At 46.8% G+C, this 14,426-nt stretch overlaps 1 long non-coding RNA gene across 1 annotated transcript; it reads left to right on the plus strand.

Annotated features, from left to right (window-relative positions):
- The first annotated feature begins 1,016 nt into the window (after positions 1 to 1,016).
- On the plus strand, positions 1,017 to 10,330 carry LOC122465159. Its single transcript, XR_006289776.1, has 3 exons — positions 1,017 to 1,104; positions 1,899 to 1,980; positions 9,601 to 10,330. It is a non-coding gene; the product is annotated as an uncharacterized LOC122465159 (long non-coding RNA).
- The last annotated feature ends 4,096 nt before the right edge of the window (positions 10,331 to 14,426 follow it).

Below are 14,426 nucleotides of genomic sequence, written 5' to 3' on the forward strand. Positions count from 1 at the left end.
CATTCACATTGCAAACTGCTTGGTGCAGGGACTGAGTCATCTGTGTCTTGCACAGGGCTGATCATGCTGCTGGCATTTAACAAAGACTAAATTATAACAGTCTCTGCCCAGAGACGCTCCATGCTTGCCCTAGAAAGATCAGCTGCATTTAAACTGTAATCACTAGGCTTCAGAGTGAACATCCATCTGAGACGAATTGGGATAATTCACACCTTTCCTAGATCAATTGTTTCAGCCTGTCCCTGGGCTCAGGAAAACAGCATTGCATTTGATTACATTTGGAAGCGTTTCTTGACAAACATAAGAGCTAGTTTTTTACAGTGGTTCTCAAACTGTGGGTCAGGACCCCAAAGTGGACTGCAACCTCATTTTAATGGGGTCTCCAGGGCTGGTGTTAGACTTGCTGGGGCCCAGGGCTGAAGCCAAAGCCCAGAGCCCCCCACCTGGGGCTGAAGCTGGAGGGGCTCAGGCTTCAGCCCCCCTGCCCAGGGCTGAAGGTGGGGTTCAGGCTCGGACTCAAGCTTTGGTCTAGGCTCAGATGTAGTCATTTTTGTTGTCAGAAGTTTGAGAACAGCTGAGCTAGACATTTAGACCAAAATTTTCAAAAGTGGGTGGCTACTGAACAACTGGCCTGATTTTCAAATGTCCCGACCACTCTGTAGTCTAACTTTAGGCTGTTGCTCTTTAAAATCTTGATCATAACTTTTTAAAAATTGAAATCTTGCCTTCTCTGTTGGGGCCACCAGAGAAATCTGAGTGCAATGGACCAGCTCAGCCTGACTCCTTACCTGTCACCTAGTGTGAGATCGTATAGCTGGCCAAGTCTGCTAATGTGGTGAGGCTATTTGTTCCAGTGGTACTACTTCACACTGACTTCTTACCCATAAGGACACTGACGTCAGTGGGGTTGCACTAAGAGAAGAATTTGGCCCAGTGTATGTGGGATTATACTGTTTCACAGGATGAGGCTGCAGGGACATTCTTTTGTTCTGTGTTAACTCCTCTTTCCTTTTCCCCAGATGCACTCTCATTTCACTTAACACAGAAACTCACACATTCATATGGAGCTTTCATTTCCAGATCTCTTGCACAAATCCAACCCAGGTGGGTAATGACTAAACATTGTTACCATCTGTCACTTGTTTGGTTCTCTAGGGCAAATGAGTTGATGGTCTCAATCCACTTTCCAGTTCTAGTTTTAGCTTAACAACAAGAAAGTTTGGGGTGAATTGATTACAATCTCTAAGTGTCTACATGGGGAACAAGTATTTGATCATGAGCTCTTCAATCTAGCAGAGAAAGGTATGACATGATTCAATGGCTGGAAGTTGAAACTAGACAAATTCAGACTGGAAATAAGGCTACGTTTTTGACAGTGAGGGTAATTAACCACTCGAACAAGTTAGCAAGAGTCATGGTGGATTCTCTATCACTGACCTCTTTTACATCAAGATGGGATGTTTTTTCTAAAAGCTCTGCTCTAGGAATTATTTTGGGGAAGTTCTATGGCCTGTGTTGCACAAGAGATCAGATGATCACAATGGTGTCTTCTGGCCTTGGAAGATTTCTGCAGTTGCCCAAATCTCTGAAACCATCACCACCACTGGCACTAGCTGATCCCCTTTTTGAAAGAGACGCCAAAGAATGGATGAGCCAGGGAAACTGAATTAGCTACTCAATCACTGAGATGTCCCCTCCAGGTCAGGACTAAGTCATGTTGATAGAGCACTACTCTATCAAACAGTAACTGTTTAACAAACAGAGGACTTCAGCCTTCAAGGCTTTCACCAGCTCAAAATTCACTGCAGTAAAATAAGGGACCTTTCACAGGCACCATCAAAAAGATTTTCTGTAGTTTTATGACTGCATTTAAAATGTCCCTTCTGATTGATCCCTAGGTTAGCTGTGCTGAAATCTTCTCTCGAGCCTCCTTTGCACATGGAGTCCTATGCAACTGATCGATATTCCTTCCTAGAGAAGGTACGTCTCAGTTATCAGTGACACATTCCCCTGAGTGCTAGTGTCAAACTCTCTCACATCAAGGAAGGGGAAGGTAACCTGCAGAAAGGTCAGATTGCCTGCACTAGATCTCAGCATAGACATTAACTCTCAGCTGTCTAACCTCTGCTGTCAAGCGGAATAGCTGTGCTTATCCCTCTCTCAGCCCTTCTTCTTTTCTCTGTTCTTTTTCTCTGTGCTCTTCATTGAATACTTTGGAGAAGGGAGGAATAACATGGGAAAGGAACATAGGTATCACCAGCTTGGATCAGACCCCAGGTCCACCTAATCTAGTATCCTGTCTTTGAGAGTGGCCACCACCAGATGTTTCAGAGGAAGGTGCAAGGACCCCAGAGTCGGCAGATGTGGGATAATCTGTCCCCTAATAATTAAAGACTGGTTTAAGTCCTGAAGCCTGAGGTTTTATATCCCTTTTGTTGGAATATAGGGGTTGGAGTCATTGTGGGCCTGATTCTGGGAGGCGCTGAGTACATCCAGTTCTATGGGAGTTGCTGGTGCTCAACATGTCTCAGGATCAGGCTCTTAGAATGGATATTGTGTTACTGTATATACGAGTGTCACTTCTGACCCAGGACTTCTTTCTATAGTTCTCTACTTCTGAGCATATGTCAGTCAATTTCTTCCACACAGATAAAAGAAATTTTAAAAAAATTAGTGTATAATAATGTATACATAATCTATGTATTTAATTAACCATTGGAACTTTCTGCCACAAGACGGCACTGAGGGCAAGGGCTTACTTGTTAGGATTAGGGGCCTGATTCCTTATTGCCTTGTATCTTGTGCAGTCATTTACATATGGGCAAACTGATGCAAAACACCACCAAATCAAATTACTCCACTCCTTTGTAACAGAGATAGCATTCTACACCCACCTTGTGCTCACCCATCAGGGGAAAATGAGGCCCAAAGTCTGCAGTGTAGCCAAGTTCCACGCTATTAATTCCTTTATAAAGCCAGGCCTGATCCTGCCGTCATAGAAGACAAATGGGAGTTTTGCCTCTAACTTTAATGGGAGCGGGAGCAGGAGCAGGCCCCAACTTGGCCAGCTTAAGAAAGGATTCTTCTTTCAACAACACACGGCAAGAGGCAATAGGAAGCCCTGGGAGCTGTAGCTAGCTCTGTAGTTGTGTTGGCTGCACTAGTTAGATGCAGGGACTATTTCAAGTGGCAGGTTAAGGAGTGTCTGTCACTTTCATACTGGAGAAGGACCCTGGGGAAATACGGCTTCTACAGCTGCAACTGTGGCTCCACTATCCTGGTTAACAGGAGCATCACATGAGCAAATTGGAGTCTTTTGGGTCTTCATAGCTTTGAGGGAAGGGAGATGGGTGGGTTGGAATTTTTCTTCACTATCCAGAATGTGCTTTTGAAATTTTTTCCCCACCTGATGCTAGTGACCTAAGCACCCTGCTGAGTGAGTGCATGCTAATACCTGCCTGCTCCACAAGACACAGTAGCAGCTCCCTCAGGCATAAAACAGCTCTCCTGAGCCAAGATGAATGTTTAACTGAGCACTAAACTCACACAGCAGTCTGAAGGAAAAGGAAAGGAATGTGGATCCCTTCCCTTACAGGAGACTTCCCCACTGAAAAACAGGACAAGTTGGGTGAATGGGGGAGATGAAAGTTTGTATCAAAGAATTTATGTTCACTGTATACTGAGAGAAACCTAGGCCCAAGTCTCTGTTTCTGTTCCTGTGCATAGGACAGGGATGGGAGAGGGGGCAGCAAAGGTGACTTTAAGCCACTTTTGTATAGCCCCATATTCTGGGGCTATGAGAGGGCCTGCCCAACTCCTGGTGTATGTTAGAGCAACCTTGGGGCTGCTCTAACTTATGCTCCATTTTCCAAGGCTGCCTATGAGCCCTGGAAAGCAGAGGATAGCTGTAGTGGCCACAAGCTCTCATTCCACCCCTTACAATGGGGGCCAGGAGCAGGGCCATTATGCCAGTTCTACATTGGCCAGGGGGTATTTTAAGGGGACAGTTTCCATTCCTTTTTGGAAACAGTGAGTTGGAGTATATTTGAGGATTGAAACTTTCTATGGCCTGGATCCTGCAAATATGACCAGCAGTGACTATTACAGAGATTGGTTCCACTGATGTGGATAGGCTGGATTGTGGAGCCCTAGCTCATCCTGGGTGGCACATTGGCCCTACTTCAGCAATGAACTTAAGCACATGACAGGTTTCAGAGTAACAGCCATGTTAGTCTGTATTCGCAAAAAGAAAAGGAGTACTTGTGGCACCTTAGAAACTAACCAATTTATTTGAGCATGAGCTTTCGTGAGCTACAGCTCACTTCATCAGATGCATACTGTGGAAATTGCAGAAGACATTATATACACAGACACCATGAAACAATACCTCCTCCCACCCCGCTTTCCTGCTGGTAATAGCTTATCTAAAGTGATCATCAAGTTGGGCCATTTCCAGCACAAATCCAGGTTTTCTCACCCTCCGCCCCCCCCACAGACAAACTCACTCTCTTGCTGGTAATAGCCCATCCAAAGTGACTACTGTCTTCACAATGTGTATGATAATCAAGGTGGGCCATTTCCTGCAGAAATCCAGGTTCTCTCACCCCCTCACCCCCCTCCAAAAACCACACACACAAACTCACTCTCCTGCTGGTAATAGCCTATCCAAAGTGACCACTCTCCTTACAACCTGCATGAAAATCAAGGTGGGCCATTTCCAGCACAAATCCAGGTTTTCTCACACCCCCCCCCCCACAAACTCACTCTCCTGCTGGTAATAGCTCATCCAAACTGACCACTCTCCCCACACTGTGCATGACAATCAAGGTGGGCCACTTCCAGCATAAATCCAAGTTTAACCAGAACGTCGGGGGGGGGGGGGGGAACAAGGGGAAATAGGCTACCTTGCATAATGACTTAGCCACTCCCAGTCTCTATTTAAGCCTAAATTAATAGTATCCAATTTGCAAATGAATTCCAATTCAGCAGTTTCTCGCTGGACTCTGGATTTGAAGTTTTTTTGTTGTAAGATAGCGACCTTCATGTCTCTGATTGCGTGACCAGAGAGATTGAAGTGTTCTCCGACTGGTTTATGAATGTTATAATTCTTGACATCTGATTTGTGTCCATTTATTCTTTTACGTAGAGACTGTCCAGTTTGACCAATGTACATGGCAGAGGGGCATTGCTGGCACATGATGGCATATATCACATTGGTGGATGTGCAGGTGAACGAGCCTCTGATAGTGTGGCTGATGTTATTAGGCCCTGCTCATTGAAGTCAGCTGAGATCAGTTCAATGGAATTTCTTCTATCCTTAAAGTTAAGGTGCTTTGGGGGATTGGGGCCTGATGCATAGTTAGCTCCACTGAAGACAGTAGGATCGTCAGTGAAGAAGAGCTCCACAGTCTGACTACACACACTCAGAATAAGCTCTATGCCTGATAAGTGTTTGCAAGATTGTGCCCATAAACTCTCTGGGGGCAGAGAATGTCTTTATTCTTTGTCTTGTACACATTGGGGGTGCTTAACAAAGAACTAAGAATCGGTGATGATGTGGTGGCTGAAAAATGCACTCGCAGAGGTTAACACCAAAATACTCACACTTTAATACTTAGAGAAACAACAGGAAAGCAAGCTTTTGGCGTGTGTAAAAATACTTTGTTTGGAGCATTTGAGAGTCCTGTTATGACAGCAGAAACCCAGTGAAAATTGTCTTAACCTCCCAAGAGAGCAGCAAATATTGGTCATGTAGCAGAGGTTTGACAAAAAGTCAAACATCATTGTACTGGGAGACTTTTAAATGGTTACTGAAAGGTGAAGTGTAAAGTGACAAAACCCCATATGGGCCTTTTCCTGAGCTCCTCTGGGAGGAATAAAGTCACAAATTTACCCAGCCTCCACCCCCCAATTCTTTTTTATCACTTCATCGTCACATCAGAAACGTAAGGAATATCCTGGCCTGATTTAGCTGCTCTTATTGGAGGCCTGTGATGTCACCATTTGCTGAAACCTGAGCTGCAGCTTTCCCAGCCTGTGGTTGAGATGGGTGGGAATGTTGTGTGTGTCTAACTTTGTTTCCCCTTTGTAGTTCATCTTTTAGACAAAGGGTTCTTTGTAGGTCATGTCTGAAGGGTTTTTTTCCAGCATGTCTAAAAAAATGACTGTAGCTGCCATTCCTCCTTGCTACAGGGAACTAAAATTGATTACTATGTCTTTAAAAGGGCAGCACTGTCTAATGCATAGAGCAGGAGGGGGTGAGTAGCAGTCAGGAAACATGAATTTAGTTCCAGACTTTGCCACTGACTTGCTGTGTTACTTTGGGTAAATTACACATGGCCCAATCTGGCCAGTTACTGAGAGCCTTCAATTCCCATTCCTTTAAGAAAATGTAAACAACTGCACTGAGTTCTTTGCTCCAGTTTCCAAGCTGCTGCAAAAGCCCTGGAACACAATGAACCAAGCCTCATTTGCCTTACAATGATCTTCTCCTGCCCTGGAACCTGGGCTGGTCTTAATTGGCCTAGTGCTCAGGCAAGAACAAACTAGGTAGGCATGCATGTTATCTCTTGTTTTTGTAGAGTTTATTGCACAATGCAGTGCGTGCAGGTAAGAATGTGTGTCTGGGGCACTGTCAGACAGGCTTGTTTGGAGTTACTTTGACCAAGCAATTTATTACGAAGAACTGATTGCCAGATAGAAAAAGCCACACAGGGCTGATTATTTTCTCATAGGAAGGACCACTCACTAATTACTTTTGTACCTGTGATCTGACCCTGGTGAGAGCCTGATTCTGCTCTCAATGACACCAGTATTAACCAGGAATGACACCAGTGAATTCAATGTAAAACTGGTGTGAGTGAGAACAGATTCAGGCCTGAGACTCATGGTGGGCCAGATCCTCAGTGAATGTAAACTGGTGCAGCTCCATCACTGGAGCTCTGCGCTTCTCACAGCACTTTTCACCCAAGGATTTACAAGTGTTAGCTAATTACGTGCACGCTACCCAAATTTAAAAACTGTGTTTAAAGATGGGTTAAAGCAAGTTGTAGCCAGACTGGGTTCCAACGCGAGTTTGGCTGGCCAAAGTAGATGTTCGCAAATCATGTCATAACATTGCTCTAAAACAAAGTGTTTGTGTCTGGCGTAAAGTATAGCTTTAACATAGTACATGCTGTAGACACACTGGAGTAATTAGAGCACAAGACTGGGAGTCAGGAGACCCAGGTTCTAAATTTATTTCTGAGACTGGCTCACCATTTAACCTTGGGCAAGTCACTTCACCACTTTTGCCTCAATTTCCCTGTCTGTAAAATAGAGCCAGGTGAATAACTGTTTCGTCTGCTGGCAGTTCTGAAAAAGAAAAAAAACTGGTTGGGGTTGAACTGAAACAGAAATTTTTCAGAATTTTTAGCACATCAAAGCAGTTGGAAACATTTCATTTTGAGTCAAATGAAACCTTATGTTTTGGACATTTAAGCTATGGAAGCCAAGGAACTTAGGGGCTAGAGTCACACATCTGAGGAGGAGGAGATGGTGCCCCTTTTATGCCCAATAGCTAGTGCTTAGAGCACTCACCTGGGATGTGGAAGATCTGAGTTTGATCCCAGTTCTGGAGCATGGACTTAAACCCAAGTCTTCCCCTGTCAGGTGAGTCCCGCTAACCACCAGGCTATGGGGTGTTCTGGGAGTGGCTGCTCTCTCCTGTTGCATGTTGAATAAATAATTCAATAGTCATTGGTGCAGGCACTTGAATCTAGATGTCACCCCTTCCGGGGGGGTGCCATAACCACCCCGCTATCAAGGCATTCTCACGTGCTCTCTGGCCCAATGCCTGCTCAAATACTTTCCACAAAATGGAACAGCTTTAGCAGGAGAGATTGAGACCCACGCCAGAAAAAACAATAGCCCAGTCATGAGCAGGGAGAGAGACCTAGGTTCACAGCCCCTGCTCCAGAACAAAGATTCAAATCTGCATCTCCCACATGCGAGGTGAGTACTCTAACCCCGGAGTTAGTGGGTATGGTGGGAGGAGAAGGGGAGACAACCACCCCCCATTTTGTGAATGGGCCTAAATCCCCTTGTGAATCTAGCCTGAAAAATCAAAAATGTGTTGTTTTGATAGTGTTGAAACAATTCATTTTGACAATTCCAAGTTTTTGTTTTCACTCTGTCCAAAACAATTTGCCGAAATCGACACTAATTAGCTAAATGTTTCTGTTGACCCGAATCTGCATTTTTTGGTTGGGGGAAAAAAAAGTTTTGGATGAAAAATTTCTCACAGCTCTACTGTAAAAGAATCTATTTACTTGTCTTGCAGGGCTGTTGTACGGCTAAGTCAATTAATGTTTGAGCTGCTCCACTGGAAGGCATGTATAGAAACCCCATTCCCCCTGCAAAGACATGGGATGTTCCTGGGTTAAAGGAGTGGGCCCCACAAATTTAAACATACCATGTTTCCTCCTTCTTTCAAAGGACAGTATTTAAGGGGAACTCGGTGGCGGCTGGGGCTCCACAAACCTCTGCACCACTGTCTGCCCCCTGCAACTCATGTGCAGTATAACTCCTGGGGCAGCCATGCTGGTGTGGCTGGCTGTGAAACCGACCTTGGTGAGACAGCATGAGTTATTACAGGCTATATCTGCAATAAGTCGAACTGCCTTGCCCCCCTGGGTTTGAGGTGAGGAGAGAAACCAGTCGAGGCCTGAGAGCTGCCTGCTCAAATCCCCACCTGCAGAGCTGGCACCCTGCAGGGCATTGTGCAGGATCTTCTGCAGGACCGCCAATGTGTCATGCAGGTGGTCATTCCTCCTCCTCACCAGTCAGGCTCCAAGAATGCAGGTTTCCCTCCTCACAGAAGTGGCGGGGAGCAGAAGGGCCAAAATAGACCCGGTATGTTGTTGTTATGATTTTAATTCTACTGTTTAATCAGTTACCATAATAATCTGTGACTTTAATGGTCCTGCTAAATGCTAATGAGACCACCAGCTGGACTTTTGAAACATTCAGGGACGTGGGGTTTGTTATCCTAGATCAGAGCACTGGTCCATGGAATCTGGGATCCTGTGTCCAGAAGTAGCCAGGACAGGACCCGTCAGAGCCCAATGGGAGACAGTTCAGTAGTCCAAGAGAGATGACCAAAGCAAAGGAACCTTTTGCAGAAGTTATTTTTATTTCAGTATTTCAATGCATCTCTCTCTGATCATCTCATAACAACTGCAGGCAAATTCCTCTCACATCTTGATCTAATTCTCTTTCTGCTGGTGGAGATCAAGCATGTGCAGCTCATCTATTTGACGTACAATCAAAAGGAAAAGGACGTCACAGTCTCACAGTGCCTATTACAGCAACTCTCCCCCCACCCCTTTACTCCTAATGCAATGCAAATTGGAGGCACTGGTTTATTTTTATAGCATTAGCCCCACCTCCTCTAAAGTTAGACACTGCATGAAACAGACTAACTAATTTGGACCAAGAATTTCAATTGCCTGGAAAATGAAGGTGCTGAAAACCAAACAGTATCAGCAGGAGTTTTTGCTTCTAAACATCTAATTTGTCAGGTACTAAAAACTATTTAATTGATGTGCTGTCTCTTTTCAGACTTCCAGAAATGAGCTGGAATTCTTTATTAGTGCATCCTTGTGAAGGTAAGGACAAAGTGAAGAAAAGCCCCCCACTCCCAGATGGATGTTTGTAATCTCCAAAGACAGCATACTCGGATTTTATAGTTTGAATTTAGACGTCATCTTCCTTAGCAGCTAAGGAGATGTGCGAAGTGCTGGATGCATCCTCTAGAAGAGGACTAAGAAAACATACATTTTTCATTTTGAACATCAACATTTTAATAACTACTAAACTAGTATGATTGTTGTATTTCCAGTTGCTTGAGTGGGGCATGTTATTTTTCTCTTTTAGGTGACCTGCTTCATCTTTGATCCTACAATCCCGACAAGAGTCAGCATATCTATTCAGTAAAATGTCTGACATGCCTGGCCATAGTCTGATCTTGACATCTTCCATTCTAGGATGATCATTAATATAATAGCAGTCTAGGGAATCGTATGGCATAGTGAATTAGTAATGGGCTGTAGTCCTCTTCACCGGGCCTTGGTTGCCAATTTGACTCCAGGTTGATAGTGATTTACAGTTGCCATCTGATGGTTGTTCATGAAATGAATTGGTGATTCTCAGGCCAGTTCCTAATGGAATTGTGTCCACATCATAAAAATCATCACCACACCAATTTCTTTCAGTCAAACAGTGAATGGGCCATGCAGACCAAACCTCTCTCTCCATTAGAGGCCATCCCACCCACTCCTGGGGGAGGGGGAAGGAGCATCTTTGAAGGAGTGTGCTCTTGTGTACTTGTCCTGTGGCTACATACAGAACCTTATTATTATTACAAATCACGTATATAGCTCCATAGCGTGTATGGGTCCCTAAAGAATCTTACAGTCTGGTTCAGGCAAATAGAATACAGACGATGGTGCCAAAAGTGCACAGGCAGACAAGCAGATTTAAAGGATGAGGCAGAAGGCTTAAAGGAGACAGACGTAGCTCTATCTAAGTTTTCATACCATACATCATCACAGTACCACAGGATTAGTGAGAGGAAGGGGGAAACTGTGTTTTAAAGAGAGAGATTTGAAGAAGGAGACAGAAAGCTCTTGGCACAAAGAAGGAAAAGACTATTTCAAGAGCAGGGAGAAAAAAGACACAAAGCTGAGAGCAGGAGAAGGAAATAAAGGGAGCATTAAGGAGAGAGGTTTGGGCAGAGCATACAGCTTGGGAGGGCTGTGGGAGGAAAGCAGGATGAGCAAAGCTGTGCAGAGCTTGGAAAAGAAATTGAGGGTGACAAGGTTGGTGCAGCAGGAGATGACCACTTTAGCTGCAGCAATTTGGACAGACTGGAGTGGGGGGAGGAAATGCTCCTTAGACTGTCAGTCCTGACATCTTTCACAGTCCTAGTCACTTGAAATTTTATTTTTTTCCATTTTCCACCCATTACCACTTCAAGGCTTTAGTGGCTATTTGTTTAGAAAGCTTTAGGAAAAAGTCCTTCCATTGCAGAAACCAAAGTACTCAATACAATATGTCACATGCAGGAAACTGTGGGATTTAGTCATATCTAAAGATAATAGGGTCACAAGTGTTTCTATATTTACTATCAAAGCTATGAAGGGAAATGCTGATTTGCAGGTTCCTATTTAGACACACCATTTTTCTGTGATGACCTGTACTTGCAGAGTCTGGCACACAACCAATGGCTGTTGTTCTACCTGGGGGAACACTGTAATTGCTGGTGTGCAATGCAGTTTATTCAAACAGTGATATTAACATATTTAGAAACAGAGATGTGTGATGCAGCTCCTTTTAGCTCAAAGCACATTACAGAAATTAATTAAACCACACTCCACCTCTGTGCAATGGTATTGGTACATCCATTTCACAGATGGGCAACCCAAAGCATGGAGAAGTAAGTTAAGTGACTTGCCCAAAGTCATACACCAAGTAAGTGCCAGAATCCTAGTCATCTGCTCAAACCACTAGACCAGGGGTGGGCAAACTACGGCCCGCGTGCCATTTTAATCTGGCCCTTGAGCTCCGGCTGGGGAGCAGCGTCGGGAGCTTGCCCTGCTCCAGCGCTCCAGCCAGGAAGCAGGGTTGTGGGCCACTCCGTGTGGCTCCCATAAGCAGCGGCATGTGCCCTTTCCAGCTCCTACGCATAGGGGCAGCCAGGGGGCTCCACTCCACACGCTGCCCCCACCCCAAGCATTGCCCCCGCACCTTCCATTGGCTTGGAACTGCGGCTAATGAGGGCTGCAGGGGTGGTGCCTGAGGATGGGGCAACATGCAGAGCTGCCTGGCCACGCCTCCACATAGGAGCCAGAGGGGGGACATGCTGCTGCTTCCAGGAGTTCCTTGAGGTAAGCGCCACCCAGAGCCTGCACCCCTGATCCCCTCTGCCAATGCCCCAATCCTCTGCCCCAGCCCTGATCCCCCTCCAGGCTTCTGAACCCCTCGGTCCCAGCCCGGAGCACCCTCCTACACCCCAAACCCCTCATCCCCAGCCCAGAGCCTGCACCCCAGCCAGAGCCGTCACCTCCCACCCTGCCCCAGCCCTGATCCACCTCCTGCCCTCCGAACCCCTCGATCCCAGCTCGGAGCACCCTCCTACACCACAAACCCCTCATTCCCAGCCCCACCCCAGAGCCTACACCCCCAGCTGGAGCCCTCACTCCCCCCTTCCCGCACCGCAGCCCTTCTGCCCCAGCTCCCCTCCCACACCCTGGACTCCTCATTTCTGGCCCCACCCCAGAGCCCGCACCTCCAGCCAGAGCCCTCACCCCGTTCGGTACCCTAACCCCAACTTCATAAGCATTCATGACCTGCCATACAATTACTATACCCAGATGTGGCCCTAGGGCCAAAAGGTTTGCCCACCCCTGCCCTAGACAACACTGTTCTCATCCATCAGAGCACAAAGTCACAGAATCTCCATTAAACTAAAGAGCTCTCAAAAGGCATTGACTGATGCAAGTGCTGGAGGAGTTCTGTCCTATTGTGGTATGTACTTATGGGATGTTGCATAGTAGGGCTTGACCCTGGTCTGCCCTCCACTTCCTTGCCTCATCTCTGATACACAGTGAAGACCACTGGGATTCCATGCATTTGTTTCATCATCAGCTGCTAAAAAACAAGTGGCTGAAACTCATTGTGTGCTCATTATTAGACTTCTTAGATGTGCTCTCTCTCTTCTCAATTTAAAGGACAAGGAATACTGATTATGTATCTATATATTTTACTATGACTTGGGGTTATGTTGACCATCTTTCTTACATTTTAAGGGACATCTATCATTTCCTGTTAGTGTTCCACATCCTTTGTTTTGATAGAGATACTAAAAACATTTGATCAGAGAAAAAACAGAGTTACAAGGAAATCATGCAGAAGAGGACATAATAAATGTCTGATTTTTCCACCAGCAGTACAATGTTGCTGGGTGGTGTCCCTTAAATGTAACCTTTGTCCTGAGTTGTTCATACACTTGTGGTTTATTTCCTTGATGTGCTCAACCTCACTGGGTGTGTGCGTTGGCTTGCACGTTTAAGGAGCCTATGATCAATGTCTGAACTGAAGGGAGATATTTCCTTGGGGCTCAGTTTATGCAGGAAGGAGGCCCACAAAAATGCCAAATGGATCCCCCTTTTCTGGATACTCCTCAATAATATCTCCCACTGGAGATCTTTTTTTCACCCTGGTTCATCAAGAGCCTCCTGAAGACCAAACATTTTGCCTTTGGAATTCTCCAGATGATCTGTCGGTTCAAAGACATTTCCTAGGGGAAAACTGCCCCCCTGCGCACGGACCCCCTACAAGGACTTCATCCCCCCACCCTGTAATTACTCAGCTGGAACACTGGAGTTGAGCTTTGTTCACGTCTCTCTTGCCTGCAGCTCCCTCCCGGGGAGCTGTCATCACCACAGCTACGCTCCGTGCCGGGCTGCAGCTGCTAACGCAGAGGCTTGTACGTTGCATCAGCAAACAGCACAGATTCCATGATGCTCTAGACAGAGGCTGGGGTTATCCAGCAGCCGCTTTACTGGAAGCCGCGGGAACAGAGGGAGTGATCGCTGCGTGCGGCGCGCAGCCCGGAGCAGCCGCCAGCCTCCCCTGCCTGGGCCCCTCCCAGGCATTACTGGAAGGGGTGGGCCCACTCGGCAGCAGGCTCTTGTGGGGAAGGGGGGTAGCGTTTTTGGCAGAGCTGCCACTTGGCGGGGAACAAGGAGAGAAACACCCTTTGAGGCCCAGGTGCGACGGGCAGACGAGGCGGGGAGCGGCGCAGCCTGTTCTGCTGGGATCGGGTCGCTCCCCTGGGGGGCCCGGCCGTCCGGCTCGCTGCTCAGGGCACGGGAGCCCGCGGTGATGAGGGCAGAGCTGGCAGCTGGCAAGGGTGACCCCTGTTCTGAGTTCTCTTCGCCCCCGCCCCCGCTGCGGCCCTCCTGCCTCCCACCAGGCAGCTGCGTTGACTCGTCCTGCTGGGAAGGGCTTGTGTAAACAAAGCACGGAGCGCGCCTGTTTCCAGCGGAAAGGGCAGCGTCTCTCCAGAGTGTGCAGAGGAGTTTTACGCGTGGCCAGCCTCTGCCTTTGGGGGTGAAGCCCCGGGGCGTGGGGAGAGCAGTGTCAGGGTCTGAGCCGATAGAGGGCGAGCGGGCGGGGGGGAAAATCCGCCTTTGGTAGGGTGGCCCCCTCTTGCAGCCAGCCCTCAACAAAACAATGTTCGCGGGAACGTTGGTGTTAAACCAGCGAGATCAAAGCCTTGCACGGGAATGAAGGCAACAAACACGAACTTTTCTCGCTGATCCTGCTCTAGGAAGAGTCTCTCAGAGTACAGCAGCGAGGGGAAACAGTGCCAATGAGCACTG

Source organism: Chelonia mydas, chromosome 3 (assembly GCF_015237465.2).
Source record: "Chelonia mydas isolate rCheMyd1 chromosome 3, rCheMyd1.pri.v2, whole genome shotgun sequence".
Classification (NCBI taxonomy): Eukaryota; Metazoa; Chordata; order Testudines; family Cheloniidae; genus Chelonia; species Chelonia mydas.